Source organism: Cavia porcellus, unplaced genomic scaffold (assembly GCF_034190915.1).
Source record: "Cavia porcellus strain 051 isolate PalLab524CR breed Dunkin Hartley unplaced genomic scaffold, mCavPor4.1 scaffold_24, whole genome shotgun sequence".
Classification (NCBI taxonomy): Eukaryota; Metazoa; Chordata; class Mammalia; order Rodentia; family Caviidae; genus Cavia; species Cavia porcellus.
The window spans coordinates 14,379,247-14,404,309 of record NW_026947507.1 but is presented as its reverse complement, the minus strand read 5'-3'; the positions used below and the strand labels follow the sequence as shown (position 1 = coordinate 14,404,309).

The 25,063-nt window shown below is 37.6% G+C and overlaps 1 long non-coding RNA gene and 1 pseudogene across 1 annotated transcript in view; one reads left to right on the top strand and one right to left on the bottom strand.

The window, feature by feature from the left end:
* LOC134472668 (uncharacterized) overlaps window positions 1-25,063 on the top strand; it is a 67,277-nt gene that overhangs the window by 23,954 nt on the left and 18,260 nt on the right. The window lies entirely within an intron of this gene.
* LOC134472792 (U4 spliceosomal RNA) lies at window positions 2,760-2,884 on the bottom strand (annotated as a pseudogene).

Here is a 25,063-nt window from a genome sequence, read left to right as displayed (position 1 = left end):
CTCCAGAGCTCTGGGGCAATAAATTTTTGTTGCTTTAAGCCTGCTGGTTTGTGGTACGTTATTTAAGATTTGGGAAACAAAACCAGCAACACAAATTTGGACTGTGGGACATTCTATCAGACACTAGTTTGATTCATTAAAAATACCAAGCAGCAATAGCATGAAAAGTGGGGACAAGATTGCAGATAGGAAGAGACTGAATGGATACAAGATCTAAAAGCCATGTGGACCCATGATTAGACCCCATATATTGAGGAAAAACTGGGAACATTGCAGATGGATAGTTAGTATTTATTATTATAACAATGTTGAGTGTAGATTTGCTAGTGTGCTGTCGTCATGGAGACATACATTCTATACTCCTAAGAATGAGGGCATCTCCATTATCTATTTTCAAATGGCTCAAAAACATATACACCTGTACTCATGTACAGATTGATCAAGCTAATGTGGTCAAGTATTACCAATGGTGTTTGTAGATAAATGATATATGTAATTTCAGCTTTTGGTAGTTTGGAAATTTTTCAAAATAACAAGGTAAGAGAACGATCCCATTTCTTGAGGAGAGTGGTTCGTGGTGACCAATATCCTTTTCAGAAATATGATGTCTATACTTATTTCTAATGCATTAACTAATTATGAACAAACTGGCTGACTCATTCAGTCCACATCTTAAGTGACTAGCTATAAGGGATATAAGAATATATTCTCTTTAGAAATGGGAAGTAAACTGAACAGAGCACCCACATAATATTTACATATTTTAGGGAATGAAAGAACCAGTTGCTGGGGCTGGGGATTTAGCTCAGTGGCATAATCGCTTGCCTTGCAAGCAGGCAGTTGTGAGTTTGATCTCTGGTACCGATAAAAATGAAAAAGACAAAAAAAAAAAAAAAGAACCAGTTGCTGATCATGTATGCCATCCTGCCTTTAGCACAATCTGAACTCAAGATATGCTACTGAGCAGATGTTCCTCCAAGCCAACACACACACACACACACACACACACACACACACACACCTCATAACTCATGAACAGTCACAAAAATATGCACACCACAACAAACAAGTAAGTTTCTAAGTTTCAATTTGCTTGTCTTTTAGTACTTTTAGTATCCTATATTTAGATGAAGCATTTTTTTCTGAGATTATTGTGAAATTCTATGGACTTAATTCATGAAACAAACCTCTTAACATGTATTTTTTCACTCAATTATTTAGGCTCAATGTTTATGTGACAGTGTTGGAATTGTGAGTTGGTTTCCATTATATTCAAAGTACTGCAATTCTCAGGACACCTCAGAGTAATTTCTGACATTATGACAAATATAAAAGCCTGAATGACTGAACTTGTGAGTACAAAGTAGTTGTATTATAGCATTATAAAGTATCTCTCTCAGAAGGATCCACTCAGTCATATATTAGAGTTCATTTTGATAACATAAAATTTCATTTCTACACTGGGGAATCTCAGTAATAGTTGCTTTATATAGTTCCAGGCTTTTCTTCAGGACTGGAAAGAATGCCTCTGGCATTGCCAGAGGAAAAGATATACTTTACATGGCCAGAATTGTTAAGGGTAATAACTGTGAAATATTGCCATGTGTATTTTCTGTAATTTATTTGAACATATTTCGTATTTGATGACTAATATGAGTAGATTATAAATAAAGTTTTACTCAGTAAAAAGTGACACTAAGGATGAGTGAGGTACAGACTTCCTACTGACTGTTAATTATATTCCTTCTTCCACTTCCAGCTCCCATGACACACCCTCTCCTGGTTTTCTTTTGGTCTCACTGGCTACTCGGTTTTACTTTCCTTTGATTATTCATTTTCTTCCAAACCTTATTCAAATGTTATCTTTCCCTGAGTCTTTACCTGGCGGTATCTTCATTCTACAATTCCTCTGGGTACCTTGCCCTGGCTTCAGCTGCCAATGACATCTCTCCAGTATCTACTTTGAAGCCGGATTGTTCCTCAGAATTTCAAAATCAATTCAGTATTTACCTGCCCGACATCTCTACTTATATGACCAAGTTTGGACCTCTTTACAATATGTCTACCAGTCACATAATCGTTTCACCAAATGTTCTTCCTCTAGCATTCTTTTGATTAACAAGTGATAATTTATAATTCAGGTCATTGTACTTTTCAGTCTCCCTCTCATTCATTCTCTCTCTCTCCTCCATCCTTCCCTCCTTTCCTCTCTCTCTCTCTCTCTCTCTCTCTCTCTCTCTCTCTCTCTCTCTCCCTCCCCTCCCTTCCCCAAAGCTAACTGTTCAATAAGTCTTTGACTTTATAAAACAATACTTTTTTTGGTACTAAAGCAATATTTTTTTCTTTCCTTTCTTTCTTTTTTCTTTCCTCTCTCTCTTTTTCCCTCTGCCTTTCCTGTCCTTCTCTTTCTCCTCCTCCTTCTTCTTTTTCCTTCTTCACTTCCTCCTCTTCTTCCTGCTCCTCTTTCCTTTCATCTACCTCCTCTTCCTCTCCTCCATCATATTAGATCTTGAATCCATGACTATCCGACTACTGAGCTACACCCTCAGCCCTTCTTTTATTTTCCAGGCTTTTTCTTTTAATTTTGAAACAAAGTATTGCTAAGTTTCTTATTTGCTGAGGCTAGGCTCAAACTTGCAATCCTCCTGCTTCAGCCTCCCAGAGTACTGAAATGGCAGGCATGCACACCTAACCTAACTCCAGATATTTTAAAAATGCTTATCTCTATCTTTGTTTTCAGTGACTGTTGAGGGCTCAACATTGCTAGCAATATATTATAATTGTCTCCTTCTTTTGGAGACCATTTCTGGGAAATGTTTTTAACTAGCAATAATCATGCCTTGGATAAACACCATTGGCTACAGTACTGCCACTACCCAAACGTTGAAGGCCATTTCTGAATCCATGTCTTACATTATTGTCATAATGGTTTTTATTATTATGTAAAGGATCTCATGTTCCTTTTCTGGTTAGAATTCTTTGCTACCTCTTTTTTTTTAATCTCAGGAGAAACCCAAACTCCTCCGCATGTCCTACAGAGCCCTTTCTTGCTGTGCGCTTTGCACACTTACCCCCGTTGTGTCACCAGAATGAATTACAATTAACCTCCAAATCTTCCTCTGCTCTTATGCATTCCTTGCCTTTGGACGTCTGCTTTCTTTTTCTGAAAAACCTTTCTTCCACTTACTTGCCTACTTGATGGCTACTGTCCTTGAAAGAGTCAGCTTAAGCATCATTACATCCAGGAAGTCTGATTTTACTGTCAATCTGATTAGGCATCTCTGTATGTGCTGACATACTGTTCTGTTTTTACATCAATCAGACAATATCATATAATAATATTGACATATCTTGTCTTAGTTCTTCACTGGATTGTGAAATTCTTAACTGTCAGAACTCTTTTATGTCTACATGGCCCTGGCATATAATGTGCCAAAATATTTATTACATGGAAATCTATATGAAAAATTGAAATTGGAGTAAATTTTCAGAATATTAGATCATTCAAGTATAATTTTATCATTATCAAAATTAACATTGGTGCTGAATGTTAGTTAGTATTCATTTTTCTCAACACCATATGGCTAGAGAAACAAGAGGCCATGAGAAAGAAAATTTTAAACTGGTCCACAGAAAGTGGTGACCAGGGATAGGGGTAGAGACACATCAAAGGACACAAAATTTTTGTTAGACAGGAGGAATAAGCTCAAGAGGTCTATTGTACAACATGATGACTATAGTTGATGCCAATATATTTTATACTTGAAAAGTGCTGAAAGTAAATTGAAAGGTTTCTTGCTTGCTTTTGTGGTACTAGGGATTGAACCCACAGTTTTTGCACTGCCCTGCATCTCTAATTCCTTTTTATTATTACTTTGAGACAATGTTTCACTAAGTTACTCAGACTGGACTCATACTTGAAATCCTTCTTCCTCAGCCTTCCAGAGTTCTGGAATTATAGGCATATACCACTATGTCTGGTGATGAGCATGCAAGGTAATGCATGTGTTAAATATCTTAGCTTAGCTATTTTGCAATATATACATATATCAAAATATCATGCGGCACAATATAAATATATATACAATTTTTTCTTGTCAATTAAATAGAGAATAATTGTTTACATTAAAAAGATAAAATTGCCTACAGACAGCTGCTTACATGGTTGCAAATTCTCTAGTGTATTTAAAGTAGAAGCATCCATAACAGGTATTGTTCTGCTTTTCTAAATTCTCAATATAGTTTTACTCAGATGAGAAAACTATTTTCCAACACTACAGATACCACTTAAGCTTTCTAATTTGCATTCAGTTGAAATGTAGCTAGCTGGAGACTTAAAGGGGAAATACTCTTTCATCATTTATATAATAAGTGCTGCAAGTTCTATAATTTTTATGAGATTTGTATGAACCATTGATTTGTGACAACATCGGTTGACATTTTATAGATCATCAGAATATTCCTCAAGGCAGAAATTTACAGTCTTGTATCTAATAGCCAACAGGCACAGAAGTATTCATGTACCTGCTAACATTTATATTCCCAAAACTCACCAGAGCTTCATAATACTGTACAGACTTTGACAGCAATTCCTTCTCCTGTTTTCAATCATTCTTGGTTATAAAGCTATAAAATTATGAAAACATGAGGATTAGAATATTTTAAAAAGATCTTTCCTTGTTTGCATTTCTCTACAGCAAAATGAAATTTCAACTAATAGAAGACTCACTTAAATGTTCCATTTCTTTTCATTACCTATCTGCTTCTTTTCATAGGAGAGATACTTTGTTACTTCAGCATAAAAGACAGAACATCTTTACTTTACTCCTCTGGAATTCCATCTTGGGAGCTAGAGTCCTAGAGGCATTGCATTCTATGTCATTTCTTTCTGTTTCATAAATCTGAGGGAAAGTTAGTCAAGAGTTTTCAGTGTACAAAGATTAGAAGACTTAATTATAATGTAGTGCACAGGGGTGGTTCAGCACCACGGAGAGCGAGACTGCCACCACACTTCGGTAGTAGGATTTTTTTTTTTTTTTTTTTTTGCTTATATTCTATTACCTAAAATGAATCATAGTGAGTAATTATTTAGTATACAATTAGGAAAATATTATTTTATTTTTTTGTTTAAGGAGAAAAAGAAAGAAACAGAAAAAGGGTACAAGCAATACAAAATTTAAAAAATAAACAGTAAGAAATCACTGGTTAATAGATTACATATTCTCATCTTAGAAATAGTTGTTCAAGTTACAAAATTGAAGCATATAAAGTGGGCTTTCAAACAGTGAGGGTGCAAACAGTTTTGTTCAATGATCCAAAAAAACTCAGTAATATGGTTATCTATCTTATACCCTTAAACCTATATGCAGTTATAACCTTTAAGGCACTTTCTTTTCTTTTCTTTTCTTTTGTACAATGACAATTACACATTTTGGGTTTTATTATTCCCACAGTTCTTATTACATTTTTTGAAGAGAGTAAAACCAAATGCGACATATAAGAACAGAGTCAGTCAAATCAAAAGGATGGACATAATAGATAATATAAAAACAAAATACAAGGTGATCAACAATGGTTACTATACTGCCTCTTGCTATTTTAAGAAGAATTGCCAGTTATAATAAAATTGAACTAAACAGTAAAGAATAAAACCAAAGCATTGGAGACATTGCAGGACTTTAAAAGAAGATAATAGTCAACCAGAATGGGCGTCATAATTATTGTCTTCACAGTTTTGCCTATACTTTCAAACTTGGTACTATCAAGCAAAGCAGAATAGGGGAAAATCAGTCAAAACAAGATGGTGAGGGCAATACAGGATTTCAAATCAAGTTAATAGGAAGTCAAAGTAGGTTACTATAATGTATCCTGCTATTTTTATTTATTTTTCCCTTAATTAAAAAGATAAAAAGAAAAAATTAAATAATTTTTAAAAAGGGGGGGATTGAGATAAAAGAGGGAATAACAACAGAACAGTGCAGGGCAAAACATAACCATTTAAGCAAAATAGTGTTTCACCACAAGATATCCTGACATAAAAATAGTTACCATAATGTCTCTTTCCTTGAAATCTTTGAGTATAACTTTGTATACTGTAGCACCAAACATATCAAGACACTATAAAACAATTAAGAGAATGACATTATTACAGGGTATTTAGAACCAATCAACCAAAAATGAACAATGGTTTCTGTATAATCTCCTTGTCTATAAAAGTTTTTACTTATATTATCATATATAATAAAATCCAATAAGATATAACATTTTAAGACCGATGGAGACAGAAGAGTACAAGTTTGATGGGACTTCAAAACAAGATGATACTAAATCAGCACTAGCTATTATGATGTCTTGTTTTCTCCAAAATAGCTGTTCCTACCATCGGTCTTCTCTGCCTCATTTCTGTTGAGCTCTTTTTCTGTCATTTGTTGTCAGTTTGTCTTCTTCATTTCGCATTCTGCTCCATTCATTGTGGCCTCCCTGCCACTATTTCTGGAATCTTGATATTTTCCTTTTTTAGAATATCCTGCAGTATTCTCTGTAGAGTTGAACTAGTGGTTGCAAATTCCCCTAGTTCCTCTTTATCCTGGAAGCACCTTGTTTTTCCTTCACATTTCTAGGGACAGTTGTGCAGGATATATCAATCTTGGCTGGAGGTTATTATCTTTCAAAGCTTGAATTATTTCCTCCCACGCTCTTCATGATTTGATGGTTTGTGGCGAGAAGTCTGCTGTAATTCTGATGGGTGTTCCCTTGTAAGTGATCTGTTTCTTGTCTCTGATGGCTTTTAATATTCTGTTCTTATATTGGATTTCTGGAATTTTGATTATTATATGCCCAGGTGTAGCTCTGTTTGGGTTGTAGGTGGCTGGGGTCCTGTATGCCTCATACATCTGAGTATCTTTACCATTTGCTAAATTAGGGAAATTCTCTTGGATTATTTCTTTGAATAGCTTTTGTAGTCCATTTGTTTGTGTCCCTACTTTTCCCTTTATGTCCTTAATTCTTAAGTTTTAGATCCTCTTATCATCTTCTAGCCTTTGTATTGTTGCTATTTTTTTTGTTATTTTTAAGAAGTTTTTCATTTCATGCTCCCATATTACAAATCTGCCCTCTAGTTCAGACAATCTATCTTTAGTTTCTTTCAAGCTGTTATGCCAGTTTTCGATAGAGTTTTTAGTTTTCTGGTAATCTCTTTGAACCTGCTTCACGTATTCTATGTTTTCTCTATTTTCTCCATCAAACAATTTTCCCCTTTTTTTCTGTTCTTCCATTCCACCATCTGTTTTTTCTTGGGTGGTGCTTAGCATTTCTCTAACTATTCTACTTATATCTTGCTTCAGGTCATTAATAACTTCATTCTTGAACTCGTCTATGAGGCTCTGGAGATAGCACTTTATGTCTATTGGTGCCGTGTCTGATATTACATGTTTCTCAGGATTGGGGGCCGAGGACCCTTTCTTGTTGCTCCCTCTTCCCATATTTTTTGTTCCTTTTATACAAGCGTATATAGGAGGCCCAGTTTCTTTCTTTGTCGGTTATAGTTTGTTTGAATTGTGCCGGCTAGGTGTTCCCACCCACTGCAGTGTACTAGGGAGACACAGACCTGAGCAGCCTATGGTGGGCCCGCCCCTCCAAGTCAACCTACGAAAGGCTTCACTGCTAGGGTGCACCTCCGGGTGCTGGGACCTGGTTTGGACTAGCCTAGTGGATCTTAGTTAGCAGCGTCACGCAGGCCGGGCACTCCCCACCAATCCCACTTGAGAGGGGAATATGTGACTGAAGTCACTGCAGCATCCTGTTCCAGGTAGTTTGCCCTGTCCCAGTATGTCCTTTGCTGAAGCCTCCTACTATATGGAAGGGTCCCCGATCTGCTCACTCACCGCAAGTCGATGCAGGGCTCCCAGCCAGTCCCACTCTCAACTCCATTCACCGCTTCCCACTCTCAGAGCTTTCGAGCCTCTCTCCTTGCCGTGTCGATTGGGACACAGCATTGGCTGCAGGAAATTCAAATCGCAGCTTCCAGTGGTGTGGGGTTCAGCTTCCATGCTGAGACCTTATCTGTTCCTGTTATATCACCGGGATTGCGTTTCCAGTTGGTTTCTCTTAGTTTAGTTCGTTCCTGGGTCGGCAAAGTATATCTCCTCTTGCCTAGGATTTCTCGCCCAGCACCATTCCTGGATTTTAAGTTTGGCTTCTCAGAGAGCCTCCAAAGCTGCTGCTATCTGTCCACCATGTTCTCCCAAAGTCAGAAAATATTATTAACTAAGATTATTTCAATTTATAATTTTTAAAGTTAAGCTTAACTGTCTTCATCTATTTTCTCATCACTGAATCATAATACCTAATACCACAAGTTAAATGAAAATAGATTTATTTTGGCTCACAGTTTGTAGAGGTTTCATTCCTTAGTTGGCTAGCTCCAAGACAAGGCAGCATGGCAGAGGGACATAGCAGGGAAGAAACAGTCAGTAGCAGAACAGGCAGATGGTAGTGAAGCAGTGAAGCAGACCTCCCTCCACCTTTTATCCCATCCAGGTTGAACATCTTTTGGGTGGATGTCACCTGCCCACGGGATGGGCTTTTCCATTATCCATACCCAGAACTTTGCCAAGCCAATCAGAGAACTGATTTAGTACTACATACATTTAATCCCAGTATCACACCCTAGATCCAGCCAGCTCCAAAAGCCCCACTTAATGAGCATATGAGGCTTTGGTGGGACATCTGAATATGAGCCATAACATGAACTAATTAAATATATGCATGGACAGGAATATTGTCTCACTGTTTTCTCTTGCTATAACAAAATATCCAAGACTGTAATTTATTGTTATGGTTTGTGTCTAGCTGGTCTCCCAAGCCAAATGCAGTCATGGAGGTGGCTGAATCTGGCATTTGTGATTGGTTCATTGTCTAGCACTGGGATTAGTGGTGTGAATGCTGCAACCACCCAGGGGCGGTGCTGGCATACAATATAAGGGAGGGAAGAAGCCCGTTTTTTCTCTCCTTTGCCTTTTTTGTTCTTTTTGTTTGTGGTTGCCATGAATGGCTGCCTCTCATCCATGCCACCTTGCCTTGGAGCCAGCTGAGTATATACTGAAAGCTCCAAAATCATAAGATAAATAAATCTTCCCTCCTCTAATTTTGGGTGCCAGGCATTTTGTATCAGCAATGACAGAAAAGTAATCAAGACATTTATAAATTAAAGAGATGTTTTTAAACTCACAGTTATGGAGGTCCAAAAGCATGGTTCTGTCATAGTCTCAGTTTCTAGTGAGGGCCACATACTGCATAACATCACAGCAGAGAAACAGAAATGGAAAGCAGAAATGTGCAAGAAGGAGAATACATGCAATAGAACCTGAGGGGACGTACTGTGATTACTTTATAAGAATTCACTGTCACAGTAGCCAATCTAGTCCCACGAGAGAAATATCTGCCATGAGAAAAATAGTAATCCATTCATGAGGTGAATCTCTCCTGGCACATGTGCCCTTTGAAGGCCACAGGATCTCTTATCACTGTTCCACTGAGGAATTCCTTTAACAGAATGGTAACAAGCTATATTAATGCCACAGCAAGCACACACATATAACTTATAATTAAATATATGTATTATATATACATGGGTAGATGCTCAAAACACTTTTATTGACATGTACACAAACAAATTTTGACATTGCTACTAGAGATGATAGAGCACCAATAAAATTTTGGCCAGGGTAATGGCATCATGAAAGAAAAATTTTAAGAAGAATAAAAGCAATACAAAAATTAAACTGGAAAAAGTAGATATTAAAATTAGAAAGAACATTTGGGAAGTTATTGCAAAAATCTAAATGTCAGCTAGGTTAGTGAGAGAAAAAAATAGAAAGCCATAGATGTAAGAGAAAAAATAAATTTATGTGAAAGTATTTTCTGTGACTCATGTTTGGATATCTTGGTAAGGATATCTGTGATATCCTACTGAAATCAGCTCTTGAAAGCTGGGAAAAATTAACAACATTCACCCAATGAGGTGAGACACCAGAACTGCCATGACAGTGTGTGGAGCAATAAAGAATCTAAAAGCTCAGACAAACGACCATGCTACATTAGAAAAACCACAGGCTGATTCTTCTTCTTGGGAGATACATATGGAAGACATATGTGTCACTATGATGATAAGGAATTCATTGATAAAGAGCCATATTAGTCAGCTTTCTATCACTGTGCCAAAATACCTGAGATAAGTATCTTAATGACACTACTATGTCTGGTGATGAGCATGCAAGATAATGCATGTGTTAAATACCTTAGCTTAGCTATTTTGCAGTATATACATATATCAAAACATCATGCTGCACAATATAAATATATATACATACAACTTTTCTTGCCAATGAAAAATAGAATAATTGCTTAAATTAAAAAGATAAGTTTTACTTTAGATCATGGTTTCAGTCCATAGTCACTTGTCCCTGTTGCCTTCAGATGTATAAGATGCTGCATAACATGATCAGGAGCATGGGGCAGAAAAGACTGCTCACTTCGCAGTGTCCAGGAAGTAAAAGAGAGGAAACAGAGGGACCAAGGTCCGAATATCCCATTCAAGGACACACCCCAGCAGTTGAGCTTTCTTCCATGAGGCCCCATTTTTTAAAGGCTCTGTCCTCTGACTAGTGCTACAGGCTAGTGGCAAAGCCTAGTGACCAAACCTTTAACACATGGGGCTTTGTGGGACAATTGAGATCCAAACTATAGCAGAAGCTTAATTGTGGCTTCTATAGGCTAAAGCTGACCGTAAAATATACCACCGTGAAACTAGACTCTATCCTTGGGAATAAGAGGCAGTCTGCCTAGCAGCAGGGTGATCTTAATGGTCAGGAGGGTGATCTTAATGGCAAGAGGCAAAGCATATGGAATTACCATGATGAACAGCAAAAATGGAATGGCAGCCCAGAAGGACCTAGCCAATAGCGGTAAAAACATGCCAAATAGACAAGGGCATTCCTAGGACCCTGAAACAGGTGCAAGCAGTAGGTGTTGCCAACAAGTACAATCAAAAGAATCAAACACAGATGAGTGAACAATGCAAAGTATCATTGTGCCACCTAATTAAAGATAGGGCCAGATGGTGATAAGATGAAAAAATGGAGTCTTTGCCTGGGTCCATTGCATAGGGCGGCTCACACAGATTCACTCTGTAGACATTGCCCTGATTCTGGAATTCATAACCAGGAAGGACATGCTCACCAGACAGTAATATCTGCGCATTGATTCTGTGATGTATGTAGTAACATCTAATACAGTAGGAAATAAAGAGGTTTTTTGGAGGTTGAAAGTTCAAAATTGGATAAACCTATTTTTCAGCCTCTTTCAAGGTGTTTCTTGGCTACCTCACAAGATATGAGAGGAAACTAAAAGCCACCAGCCATGTATATAAAGGGCCAAGTAGGTTTAGAAGAATGTTGCATTCAAATAAGATGGACAAGAATACACATTCAAGGGCTTGTTCCAGAGCTGTGATAGTTTTCCTGCTTCTGCCCCAGCACAGTCAGAAAAGCATGTCAATGCACTGAATCACACAGAACAACCTAACTGGTACTCTAATGTTAGTCATACATGAGCAGCTGGAAATTGTAAATATCTAGATACCTCAGTAAGATACATGTGCTCAAAAGGTGAGAGATAAACCATATAAGATTCAGGACACTAAGACAATGGTGGAGCTTTTGAGCGTTCAGTACCCTGGGGTATATAGTAATGTCTTCTCCGAGGTAAAAGACAAGTTATCTCATCCTACATCTCTGAACACTAGGAAAGGAGTGCAAACCTTATTAAGTCTCTGGTTTTCAAAGCAGCATATTCTGTGCTTGGGGTTATGACTATTGCCAATTTATTGGCTGGCTTACAGTGTTTCCAGTTTTGGCTGGGGACCAGAGTAAGAGAGTTTTGCAACAGATTCAGTCTGTGATGCAAAGAGGCCTGCTGCTTGGGCCATATGTCCTGGAAGAGCCTTTAGTTCTGGAGCTCCTGTGGAAGAATATTGCCATATTTGAAGTCTCTGGAAATTCCCAATAGAAGAATTATAGGATAGACCCCCTAGAGCTCTGAAGCAAGGCCAAGTCAGCCACATCATAGTATATACCATTTGAAAAAACAATCTATCATAATGGGGGGCTCTGGTAAAAACTGAGTGTCTCACATGAGGTATCAAAGAATGCCCAAATCTTGTGATCTGACAAACCCACCAAGTCAAGTTATCACGGTGGATTTCATTGTGTAACAATATAGTGATCCTAGCAGATTTCATTTCATAATGAAAGTAGTGATCCTAGTGAATTTTATTGTGTAATGAGAGTAATGCATTTAATATTTGGCTTGAGCCAGCACAAAAACCACAATGTTAGTTTACTCCAATGTTCCTTAATCCCTATGAGTCTCTACTTAGTTAAATGATGTGCCCCCCAAATTTATGTCTATGCAAGCATCAGAATGTGACTTAGTTAAAACAGAATCTTTAGGGGCTGGGGATTTAGCTCAGCAGCATAAGTGCCTGCCTTGCATAAGCGCCTGCCTTGCGAGCAGGCAGTCGTGTGTTCGATCCCTGGTACTGATAAAAAGGAAAAAGACCAAAAAAAACCCCCAGAATCTTTGCAGATGTAATTAGCTAAGATATAGTCATGCTAGACTAGAAGAGGCCCTAAATCCAATGAATGGTGGCCTCATAAAAGGCTCCTTTGGAGACAGGAACAGAAAGTAGGCTGCCACAAGCCAAGGAATATCATAATATGGTTAAACTGTGTCCTCCAAAGTTCAAGTGTTAGAAACAGTTCCTAGTGCAACAATGTTGAGAGGACTGAAGGATCATTAGGAGATGATTTGGTCATGATGATATTCTCATGATTATGTCAATGTCTTCAATGAGGGGATGAGTTTTTGTTTTGTTTTTAATAAAAGCAAGCTCAGTTCTCTCTTGCTTTTTCTTCTACATGCTCTGTTGCTTTCCTGACTTCCACACGAAGACACAGCAGAAAGTTCCATTCCAGATGCAGATCCCTTGATTTTGGACTTCTCAGTCTCCAGAACTATAAGAAATAAATCTGTGTTCTTTATAAATTCCTCTATTACAGCAGCACAAAACAGACTGAGTCACACTAGAAACCATCAGAAATGTGATAAAACACAAAAGCCTTTTCTTCTAGAGAGTTTGGAGGGAAGGTGGTCCTGATGACACCTTGATTTTAGAATTTTAGACTCCAGAATTATGAGACCATAAATTTCTGTTGTTTTAAGCCACGAAGTTCATGATACTTTGTTATGATAGAGCCAAGAAAAGAGTACACCCATGGTCATCTCACCTTCATCTCGCACAGAAGGGCAGTTAGCACAGAAAAAAAATAGCCTGGCTAAAAATGAGTCAGTAGGGGTACACTGATAGATGCTAAAAATGGACATCTGCCACACTGCAGGTCCTCCTGACAGAGCCCTTAAAGACAGTGAGGAGGGGGAATCTTTACTGGGTAAAGTGGCAGGCAGTGTATTAGTGATTCTTTTGTTTGACAGGAAAGTGCTTCCAGGTAAGTCTATACACAAACTCTTAAGGAGACACTTGCAATGGTGTGGACTAGTTTTAGTTAAGGGCATGAAAGGAATATGTTTGAAAAATGGGCACCATTTCTTCTAGGGAACACATATATATGTGGACCCATGGAATTAGATATAAAAGTAAAGAATTTAGAACTTCCGGGAGAACATGGCGGACAGATAACAGCAACTACCGGAGGCTCTCTGAAAAACTAGGCTCAGAAGCCAGGTATGGTGCGGACTAAAGAGACATAAGCAGGTGGAGTTATGCTCTGCTGACTCAGGAACGAACTCGGCTGAGAGAAACCAACTTGGAATGCAGTCCTGGTGCTAAAACAGGAACAGAAAAGTCTCGCTGCTCAGGCTGGACCCTGCGCCATTGGAAGCCGCGATTTGGGTTTCCCGCTGCGCGGTGGCTGGCTGCCTCTACGTCGGCTCGGCAAGGAGAGAGACACGCGGAAACTCTGAGAACGAGAGTCTGCGAACGGAGTCGAAAACAGGACAGGCAGGGAGGCATGTTCTGACTTGTGGCGAGGTGAGTGAGAGAAACTGACACTCCACCACAGTTTGACTCTAGCGGACTTTCTGGGCCCGAGCAGTCCTGCGGGAGCAGGGCGCCTTGGCCACTCCAGCCACACATTCCCCTCTCGGGCGGGATTGGTGAAAAGTGCCTGGCCTGCGTGACGCTGCCGGTGGACCCCGTAGGCTAGCCCAACCCAGATCCCAGAGCCTGACGGAGGCCGGGAGGGGAGGGGCGGGCCCCCGCGTAGGCTGCCTGGTGTGCAGCAGTGAATGGGAACAGCTAACCGGCGCAATTCGATCAGGCTGTGGCTGACAGGGAGAGAAGCTGGGCCTCTCATATAAGCTTGCATATATAAGGAACAGAGAATATGGGAAGAGGCAGCAACAAGAAAGGCTCCTCGGCTCCCAATTCTGAGAAACAGGCAATAGCGGACACCGCACCAATACACATAAAGCACCATATAGAGAGCCTCATAGACCAATTCAGGAATGAAGTTATCAACGACCTGAAGCTAGAAGTATGCAAAATAGTTAGAGAAATGCTAAGCCCCACCCGAGAAAAAACAGATGGTGGAATGGAAGAACAGAAAAAGAGGGGAGAATTGTTTGATGGAGAAAACAGGGAAAGCATAGAATACGTGAAGCAGGTTCAAAGGGACTACCAAGAAACTAAGAAGTCTATCGAAGACTGGCATAACAGCTTGAAAGAAACTAAGGACAGACTATCTGAACTGGAGGGCAGAATTGTAATATGGGAGAATGAAATGAAAAACTTCTTAAAAATAACAAAGAAACAAACAGCAATAATACAAAGACAAGAAGATGATAAGAGGATCCATAACTTAAGGATTAAGAACATAAAAGAAGAAGTAGGGACACAAACAAATGAACTACAAAAGCTACTCACAGAAATAATCCAGGAGAATTTTCCTAATTTAGCAAAAGGTAAAGCTACTCAGATGTATGAGGCATACAGGACCCCAGCTACCTACAACCCAAACAGAGCAACACCCAGGCATATAATAATAAAAATTCCAGAAATTCAATACAAGAACAGAATATTAAAAGCTGTCAGAGACAAAAAACAGACCACTTACAAGGGAGCACCCATCAGAATTACAGCAGATTTCTCTGCACAAACCATCAAATCACGAAGAGCGTGGGGGGAAATAATTCAAGCTTTGAAAGATAATAATCTCCAGCCAAGATTGAGATATCCTGCACAACTGTCCCTGGAAATTGATGGAAAAACAAGGTGCTTCCAGGATAAAGAGGAACTGGGGGAATTTGCAACCACCAATTTAACTCTACAGAGAGTATTGCAGGATATTCTAAAAAAAGAAAAATACAAAGAATCCAGAAATAGTGGAGGCCACAACTAATGGAGCAGAGAACAAAGTGAAGAAGACAAACTGACAGCTACTGACAGAATAGGAGCTCAACAGAAATGAGGCAGAGAAGATTGGATGATAGGAACAGCTATTTTGGAGAAAATGACATCTTAATAGGTAATACTGATTTAGTATCATCTTGTTTTGAAGTCTCATCTAGCTTTTGTCCTTCTGTCTCCAATGGTCTAATAGGTTGTATCTTACTGGATTTTATTATGTACGATAGTATAAGCAAAAACCTTTTAAAGACAAGGAGATTATACAGAAACCATTATTCATTTTCTGTTAGTCGATTCTAAATACTCTGTAATGCTGTCATTCTCTTAAATGGTTTTACATTGTTTTGATATACTTAATGCTACAGTATACGAAGTTGTACTCAAGGATTTCAAGGAAAGAGACAATATGGTAACTACTTTTAGGTCAGGATTATCTGGTGGTGAAACACTATTCTGCTTAAATGGTTATGTTTTGATCTGCACTGTTTCGTTGTTATGCCCTCTTTTATCTCAATCTCCACTCCATTATTTACTTTTTTAATACTTTTTAAAAATTTTTATCCTTTTAATTAAAGGAAAAAAATAGCAGGATATATTATAGTAACCCACTTTGACTTTCCATTACCTCGATTTAAAGCCCTGTATTACTCTCACCATCTGGTTTTTAACTGATATTCCCCTATTCTGTTTTGCTGGATAGTATCAGGTTCGAAAATTTAGGCACCAGCTGTGAAGATAATGAGATTCATTATAACGCCCATTCTCGTTGACTTTTATCTACTTTTGAAGACCTACAATGTCTCCAATGTTTTGGTTTTGTCGGTTTTGTTCTTTACTGTTTTGTTCAATTGTATTATAACTAATGGTATAGGCAATTCTATTAGAGATAGCGGGAGGCATTATGGTAACCATTGTTGATCACCTTGTATTATGTTTTCACATTATCTATTATGTCCACCCTTTTGACTTGACCGATTCTGTTCTGTTATGTCACATTTGGTTTTACTCTCTTCCAAAAAAGTAATAAGAACCGTGAGAGCAATGAAACCCAAAATGTGTAATAGTCATTGTACAAAAGAGAGGAAAAGAAAGTGCTCTAAACTATATAACTGCATGTATATTTAAGTGTATAAGATAGAATATGATATCACAGAGTTTTATTGGATCATTGAACAGAACTGTTTACAGTATCATTGATGGAATGTCCACGTTACAAGCTTTAATTTTGTGACTTGAACAATTATTTCTAAGATGACAATATGTAATCCATTAACTAGTGATTTCCTACTGTTCATTTTTTTTCTGCAAATCTGTATAACTTGTACCCTTTCTCTGCTTTTTTTTTTTCTTTTCTCCTTAAATAAAATTTTTAAAAAATTGAAAAAAAAAAAAAAAAAAAAAGAATTTAGCATTTCAGGGTACTGCCTGTCAAAGCTTCTGCTGTTGGTGAAGTATCCAGCAATGACCCAGAGTTCAACTCATGTAGCTGAGGTTGACTAGCCTCTCTCCGCGATCCCCAATGCTTACAGAAGTACCCATGAATGGATAAAGTAGCTCTCATGACACAGATGGAGTCTTTATGGAATTTGCTTTAAAAGCTCCCTCCTTCTGGAACATGCTTCTTTCTGACATCTATATCCTTTCTAAGCTCTCTTTTCTCTATCATATCCTGTACAGATCTTCCCTTTATGGTTAGTACAGCTGCACCAGAAGACTTGACTGTGAAGCTAGGGAAGCTTGAGGCTTGAGACATATCGCTCCCACCGGGCCCGGTGTGTGCTGAGTCTTGCTAGAATTGCAGACTGTGGAGTGGGAATGCCAGCTTGTGATTAAGAAACATTTCCATGTAAACATTTCTGGTAAACTGCTTAATCGGAAGAGATGGATCTGTAACTCCAATTTTACGATAATTTCTTTTTATCATTTCTCATTCTAAATAGATATTTAACACTTTGGTTCCTCTTCAGATGGTATACAAGTTCTTTCATTTTTCTAAATATATATTCACCTGAGGAACCAATTTTTATTCACAATTTTTATTTTTTTAAATTTTATTTTAAAGAGAATAAAACCCAACAAAACAAAACAGGTTAAATAAAGTTAATCAAAACAAAGCAGTGAAAATGGTACAGAACTTCAAAACAGGATAATAGGAAATCAACAATGGCTACCATAATCTATCTTGCTTTCGTCACAGTAGTTGTCCATACCATCAGACATATCACACAAAACAGAACGGAATAAAACAAATCAAAACATAATATTGAATAAAACAAAACGTAAGATGAAACAAAACAAAACAATGAGAACAATACTGCACATTGCTATCTTCAAAATAATTGCTCAGATTACCAGATGCAAGAATAAAACAAAACAGTAAAATGGAACAAAACTTTGGATTTCAAAAACAAAACAGGAGGAAATCCTCACAACGACACAATGCACACTGCCATCTTCCAAGCAGATACCCAGATCACCAGCCCCAGGCCTGCAGAGTCAACCAAACGATACAAGCAGCAAGCTGTTGCATTCTCCTTAGTTGCTGGCATCTCATCCAGAGTCTTCCAAATCAGCAGGGGATGCTGGGGGAGGGTGCTCTTCTGGTTTTTCAGCTGACTGATTGGCTGGCTCATGGGAAGGTGTGGTTTTCTTTTGGCCGAGGCTCTTACCCATCAGCATAGTGGAGCCTCAAGCTTATCTTCAAGCTGAGGCTCTTTCCAATCAGCATGGAAGGGCTTAATTCATAGGAACGCATAGTTTCTTTTCTGGCTGAGGCATTTTCCACAAATTTAATTTTTTTAAAAGAAGTGTCCTTCACCCAATTTATGAGACATTTGTTCCTTACAAATATGATTACCCCTGCCTATCCCAATGATTGTTTAATGCTATTATCTATCCTGTCTTCCCAGTTTGCTACTCCTGATTTCACTAAATCTTCTTTAATTATTTTTATTTTTTCATAACATTCATCTTTTAACATACTATATATTTACCTCTGCTTATTGTACATTGGCTAACTCCCTTCATTAAAATGTAAACTCCAACAAATGGGAATCTTTCTATTATTCATCATTCTATGTGCCTAATACAGTAGGGAAAGGGAGAAAGGAACAAAGAAAAAGAGAGAGAGAGCAAAACCAGATGGAAATGGTAAGGACATATCGTCTCATAATATGACTGTGAAAGACCAGAATTTGGTGCCCTAAAATATGCCTCTTTGGCATATTAATTATTTGAGCTGATTATCTTGAGAACTATAGGCTGTAGTTTTGTAAAGTTCTCCTTTTTAAGAGAAATTTCTATCTACAAAGGAAATTTCCATTTGTAAGGATGTCTTTCTCTCTCTCTCTCTGTACCAGGAAGAACATAACTAAATCTCCAGAGACTTAAAATCTAGAGACGTCATGGACTGAAATACGCATAACAAACCATATTTTATTTAAGGTACATCACTTCCACTGCCATCGACACACAATATCTGAGCCCCGACAAGCTAAACGAGGTGAAGTTTATTTTGGCTACAGTTTCAGAGGTCTCAGTCTGCATGTGGTCAGTTAACTCCAAGGCAGAAACAGCATGATGGGAAGGCGTGGAGGAGAAAAGTTGGGAAGCAGAGAAAGAGAGAGAGAGAGAGAGAGAGAGAGAGAGAGAGAGAGAAACTCTAAAGAAATGTCCCTCATGGGACTCTGGGGGGATGTTCTAGATCTGAACTGTAACACTTGGCCATCTCTTAATTTGTAAACAAGAGATGTCCCCACGATTCTTTGTTCAAAGAAGAATAGTATTTTTTTCTTTTCTTTTATTTAGAGAAAAAAAAGCAAAACAGAAAAAAGGATAGAAATAATACAGAATTTCAAAAAAATAACAGTAAGAATTGACTAGTTGATAGATTACAGTTATTTAGAAGTAGTTGTTCAAGTTATAAAATCAAAGCATAAAAAATGAACAATCAAATAATGACACCACAAACTGTTTGATGAACAAAGCGCAATTTGTAATAAATAGCTAAGTCTTGGAAGAATGATATTTAAAGCTTAAAGTTTAAACCCATTTTTTGAGACCTGCTCTAGAGATTTGTTCATCTCTGTGGGTTTTTTTCTTATGTAAACATGAGGTGTACCTGTTAATGTACTCCTGTTTGTTTTTTTCTTGCTAATCTGTCCTTTTTCTTGGGGATTCCCAGCAAAGATCTATGAAGAAAGGAGGGAAATTTTATTTTTCTTCCTTTATGAGGGAACAATTAATTAAGAGCCACAGCTGTTAGTAAGGTTAGTGAGAACAGAGATAGGACTGAAGCAAGAAGGGTCCCGACCAGCTAGAGAACAGACACAAGATCATGAGCACCAGGAATGCAGGGTGCTAACAGTACACAAGGTGAAGGTGACTAGGAGCATGATGGCCTGACACAGGCTCAGAAAGCAGAAGTGGAACTTGAGGACATGATGCCTCTTCTCTGGGCTCTCCAAGCTTACTCTATAGGAGAGTCCCTTGGCTGCAGTTTTGTTTTCCATAGTCTCAATCTGAAAATATCAAATGGAACTTTCTAGAAATAAACCATCCATAAGCTTTAAGTTGTATGCTGTTCTGAGTAGTGTGATGAAATCTCATGTGATCATTCCGGTATCTCAGTGCCTGTGTCAAAGTAACCTGCATGTAGTAGCTTAGTGCCTACAAATCCCACGTTACTTTATCTCACCACAAAACATCACAAATCATCTCAGGTCAACATAAGAAGGGTGAGTGCAATACAAGAGTGAGAGACCATATTCATAAAACTCTTATTAGAGTATATTCTTATAATTATTCCATTGCACTACCATTGTTAATCTCTTGCTGTGCCTAATTTTAAAATTAAATTTTATCATAGATCTGTATGTATAGAAAAAACTGTATATGTAGGGTTTGCCATGATCTGCAGTTTCAAGATCTTGTATCTGCTGGGCCTACTCAGCCAAAATAATAGGATACTAGGTCACATAGGGGGTCTTGGAGTAGATTCTTCTCAGAAAGGGGAGACTATTGCATACCCAAACATCATCTTGGGGAGGATAAAAGAAAGGGGAAAAGTCTGATCCAGTGAACATTGACCAGGACAGGAGGATTAAAACCAGAAATTGCTTTACTAGACGCACCTTATCTTCCCCTGCTACAAGCATACTACACACATAGAAGGAAGTCTCAGAAAAGGAGTACAACAATGATTTTTAAAAAAAGAAATCACGTGTTTTTTGCATATCTGCACAATAGTGTATAGCTTTTTTTCTTTCTTTGCAATTTTAGGGATTAAAGCCAGGGCCTTGGGGATGCTGGGAAAGTGCTCTGCCACTGATCTATACCTATCACCTAAGGCACACACTTTTAAAGCCTAAGTAAAACTAATGGTGTGTTGAAGAAAACGTTGTCCAATAATTCTTGTTAAAACATGGTAAGGCACGCGGTGTTCAGGACTATGGAGATAAATATAGGACCATTGCAATAGGCTCAAACTCCAAGTACTACATGGGCAAATGGGAATTTATAGCCAAGGGGTAGAATCAGGGACAGTGGATAGAAAATTATTAAGAAGAAATATCAGAGATAAAGAGGATTCTGGCTGAATTGAACTAACAGGATTCTTGCTGAAGACAGGCTAGGATGATGAAACATCACCCAGGCAGAGAGTAAAGCATGAGGAACCTGATCAGATATTGTGATTGGTTATCAAGGAGGGGTTTTCTGGCTAAATTGACTTACAGTTCTGCTAAAACTGGATCTTACAAGAAAGTGCACAGACGACTAAAATTTGGCCAAGCAATGGATCTTTGTTAATGGAGGTACACAGAATAACTGATGTTATCCCAGTATGCTTTATTCTAAAAGGTCTGAGACCATCCACAAAAAGGAGGTGTGCTATCAATATTTTGGTCTGGTTTATGACACAAACAAGTATTCTTCAGTATTTTTATGTGCATGTGTGCTTACTTTTGACTAATGACAACAACTTCCAAAATAAAATACACCTGGTGATTTTTATTGTGTGCATATATTTACAAACTCTTGCTTTAAATGAGTTATATTATTTATAGCATTTTGCCATGCAGTCTTACGGAGTGCAGCTTCTGCTATATTAAAGTGAGATTAAAGTAATTGAATTTTAAAATATTTTATTAATCAAATTAATGGAGTAAAAAGCATTCCTAATGCTTCTTTTATTTATAGTCACATTAATACTCTAGGATTAGAGATACATAGTGTGCGTGCCCTGACATATATGTTCACACTCACACACAGAGCCTCAGCCTTAGATGAAGAAAATAATCCTCTTTGGCAAAGAGGCTCCTCCGTGTGAAATTTAAAAAGGCTGGAAATACAAAGTATTTGTTTTCTGGAAAAGATAAAAGCCCACATTGCCTTGTTTCCTTCAGGACATGGCAGGAAGCCTTTCCACTCAGGCAAGGGCTAATTGCTCGATAGAAAATGCCAGTGAGTTTCATTGTAATGGGATTCTATCCATCTGTAATTTTCATTTCCGAAACCAAATACTTTCATCTGTTCCCATGTCTTCCAAAAAATTAGTACCCTTGGTGGTAAAGGGAAACATCCACAGATTGTCATTTCATTTTTGAGAGCCATTCAGAAAGAAAGATTCATACCACAAGCTTGGGATCAGGAACAGATTGAATTCATAAAAAAAAAGGCACAAGCCAAATTGTTCATCTCTGGTACATGAAAAATTATCACTGTTGTTGTTAAAACCATATGTTCTAGGTAAGAGGACAGGTTTTGTATTCACTCTGACATTTGTTCTGAGGAATGTTAATGTACTTAATGCTAGTATGTACTTAGCAGTAATTTGCAAATTTGAAAAGTAACCCAGAGTTCAAAAAATTGAGTAAAGAAGATGAAAAACTTCATCCAAAATATTTCTTAGCTATTATATCTGAATTATAACACTGGTCAGTGTGTCTTAACTTCAGCTATGCAGATTCAAGATTTGAAAGAGTGTGGGAAAAAAAGCTTGTTGACAACTGAAATACCTGTAAAAATTTTATGCTGCCATAAAATGAAATTAGATGACATTTTTATCCTTATGGACACACAAGAGTCCTACATAGATTCTGGAAAATTTTTTGTGGGTTATGTGTATGACAAACATATTCTTTATTTCTGCAGCTTTAAAGCTTTTAAAACTAACTCAATAAGATATTTTGATGAACTAAAATTTTTGTTATTAATGATGTATGATTGATCAGCTTTCTTTTACGTCCTAAGAAAAATTTCCTTGCCCCTAGATCAGGAGAAATGTTTTTGTATTATTTTCTAAGGGTTTTATCATTTTACTGTTCATATTGCCCAACTCACATTGAACTGACTTATGTATATAGTGTGAAGTTAGAGTGAAGCTTTCATTTTATTCTTGAAATAGATATCCAACACATTTAACACCTTTTATGGGAATTACTGTTTTCTTCCAGGTCTCCATTTATAAAATACAAGTGTCCATACATGTGTTTGTTTCTAGACTCTCTATTATTTCCAATGGTCACTTTATCCATTTATACCAATAACACACTTAGTGTAATTACTGTAATTCTCTTCCTATTTATATATGTCTTTCTACAAGGTAAAATAATTTCCTCTCATTCTTTGGCTTAGCTATTTTTGTTCTTTGTATATCCATATATATTTTAAAATCAGGTTACTGCCGAGTGTGGTGGTGCATGCCTGTAATCCTAGCACTTGGGCAGCTGAGGAAGGAGGATTGTTGCCAGTTTGCGACCAGCCTGGGCTACAAAGTGAGATCGAGGCCAGCCTAAACTGCATGGCGAGACCCTGTCCCCAAAAGACAAAATAAATAAATAAAATAAAACAGGCTTATTGACAACAAAAATTATTGGACTTTCAATCCAGATTGTCAGGAATCTGTAGATCATAGTGGGGAGAATTAGCACTTTATGATATTGAGACCTATAAGAGTACATCTATAAACAGTAAATGTTGGCCTTCCCATGAGCCAGGCTCCACCGTGCGCATGGAGAAGACACTGATCAAGAAGACAAACCGTGTCTTCCTGTGAGCCAGCAGTGTGTGGGCTGGAAATCAGAAGAGCATCACCCCCTCCTTGTAAGCACCTGGCTGACTCAGAGGACTCAGGGTGAGATGATAGCAACTGAGGTGAAAGGAACAGCTTGATGCTTGTATTGTTTGATTGACTTTACTGGCCTGGGGCTGGTGGTCTGGGCATCTATTAGGAGGATGGCAGCATGCATTGTGGCAACTGTGGGGGATTTCCTCCTGCCTTGTTTTTGAAATCCAATGTTTTGTTAAAAAAACAGTAAATCTTTAGGCCTAGTATTTCATTCAAGTTATTTAGATTTTAAATTTAATCACATCTAATGATTAATAATAATGTTTTTAGATGTTTACAGGCATCTTAAATATACTTATTCCTAAATATTTGCCATTTTATATTATAAATGGTAATTTGTAAATTATTTTATAGAATTTTTGTATATAGAATATATTTGATTTTTAAATTGACCTTGGATCACATATTAATAAATGTACTTACAAATTCTAATAATGTTTGTATTCTTTTAGATGATCTTTATTATGGCTTGTGTCTAGATGTTCCTCCAAAGCCTCACATGGTTATAAATGGGGCTTTTTCAGAGGAGGATGGAGCTAGAGTGTGTGATGCTGGGATTAAGGATGTGTGATTACTAGATTGGTCCACTGATTTCTTTGGCATAGTTGGGTGGATGGAGTCCTACCCGCAGGGATACAAAGAAGCTACCATTGCCACTTGTGCTTCTTGCTTCCGTGCCACTTTGCTGCTCCGCCATTCTCTGACAACCCAATCTGCCTTACAGTCAGCCAGCTGTGGACTAAAACCACTATGAACTGTGAGCTAAATAAAACTTCCCTCTCTCAGCTTTGGGTGTTGAGTATTTTGGTTCAGTAATGAAAAAAGGAACTAAGATAGTCCACATATACAAATCATGTTGTTTACAAATAATAGTTTTATTTCTTCCTTTTCAAGTGGCTTCTCTCTATTTCTTTTTGTCTTATCTCATTGTATTGGCTAAGACCTACTGTTGAATTATTGAACAGAAAAATTAATAATAGGTATTTTTGCCCTTTCCCAAAAGGAGAGCTCCTAATGTTATACTGCTAAATGTGATGTCTGCTTTAATTTTTTGGTATTCTTTATCAAAGTAAGATATATAGATTCATATTTCTACTCCTAAGTTGATAACATTATTAAAATCATAGAATGAGTCTTAACTTTGATGAGATGCTCTTCTGAATTTTTTGAGTAATCCTATAAGTTTTTTCTTGTATTCTTTTAACATGTTACAATTCCTCAATTTTTACTTTAAAATCTTATCTTTTGCGGGGGCAGTGTTGACTGATCCAGGCCTCATACATTTTAGGCAAGGAAATTTACAAACACAAAATAGTTAAAGAAATAATTCAATAAATATCTTCATATCTTTCACTTAGTTTTGCCAGTTAGTAACATTTTGCCATTGGAGATGTAAATAGGTAGCGACCATTTATCTGTCTGCCTACTTATCTACCTATCTACCTGACACT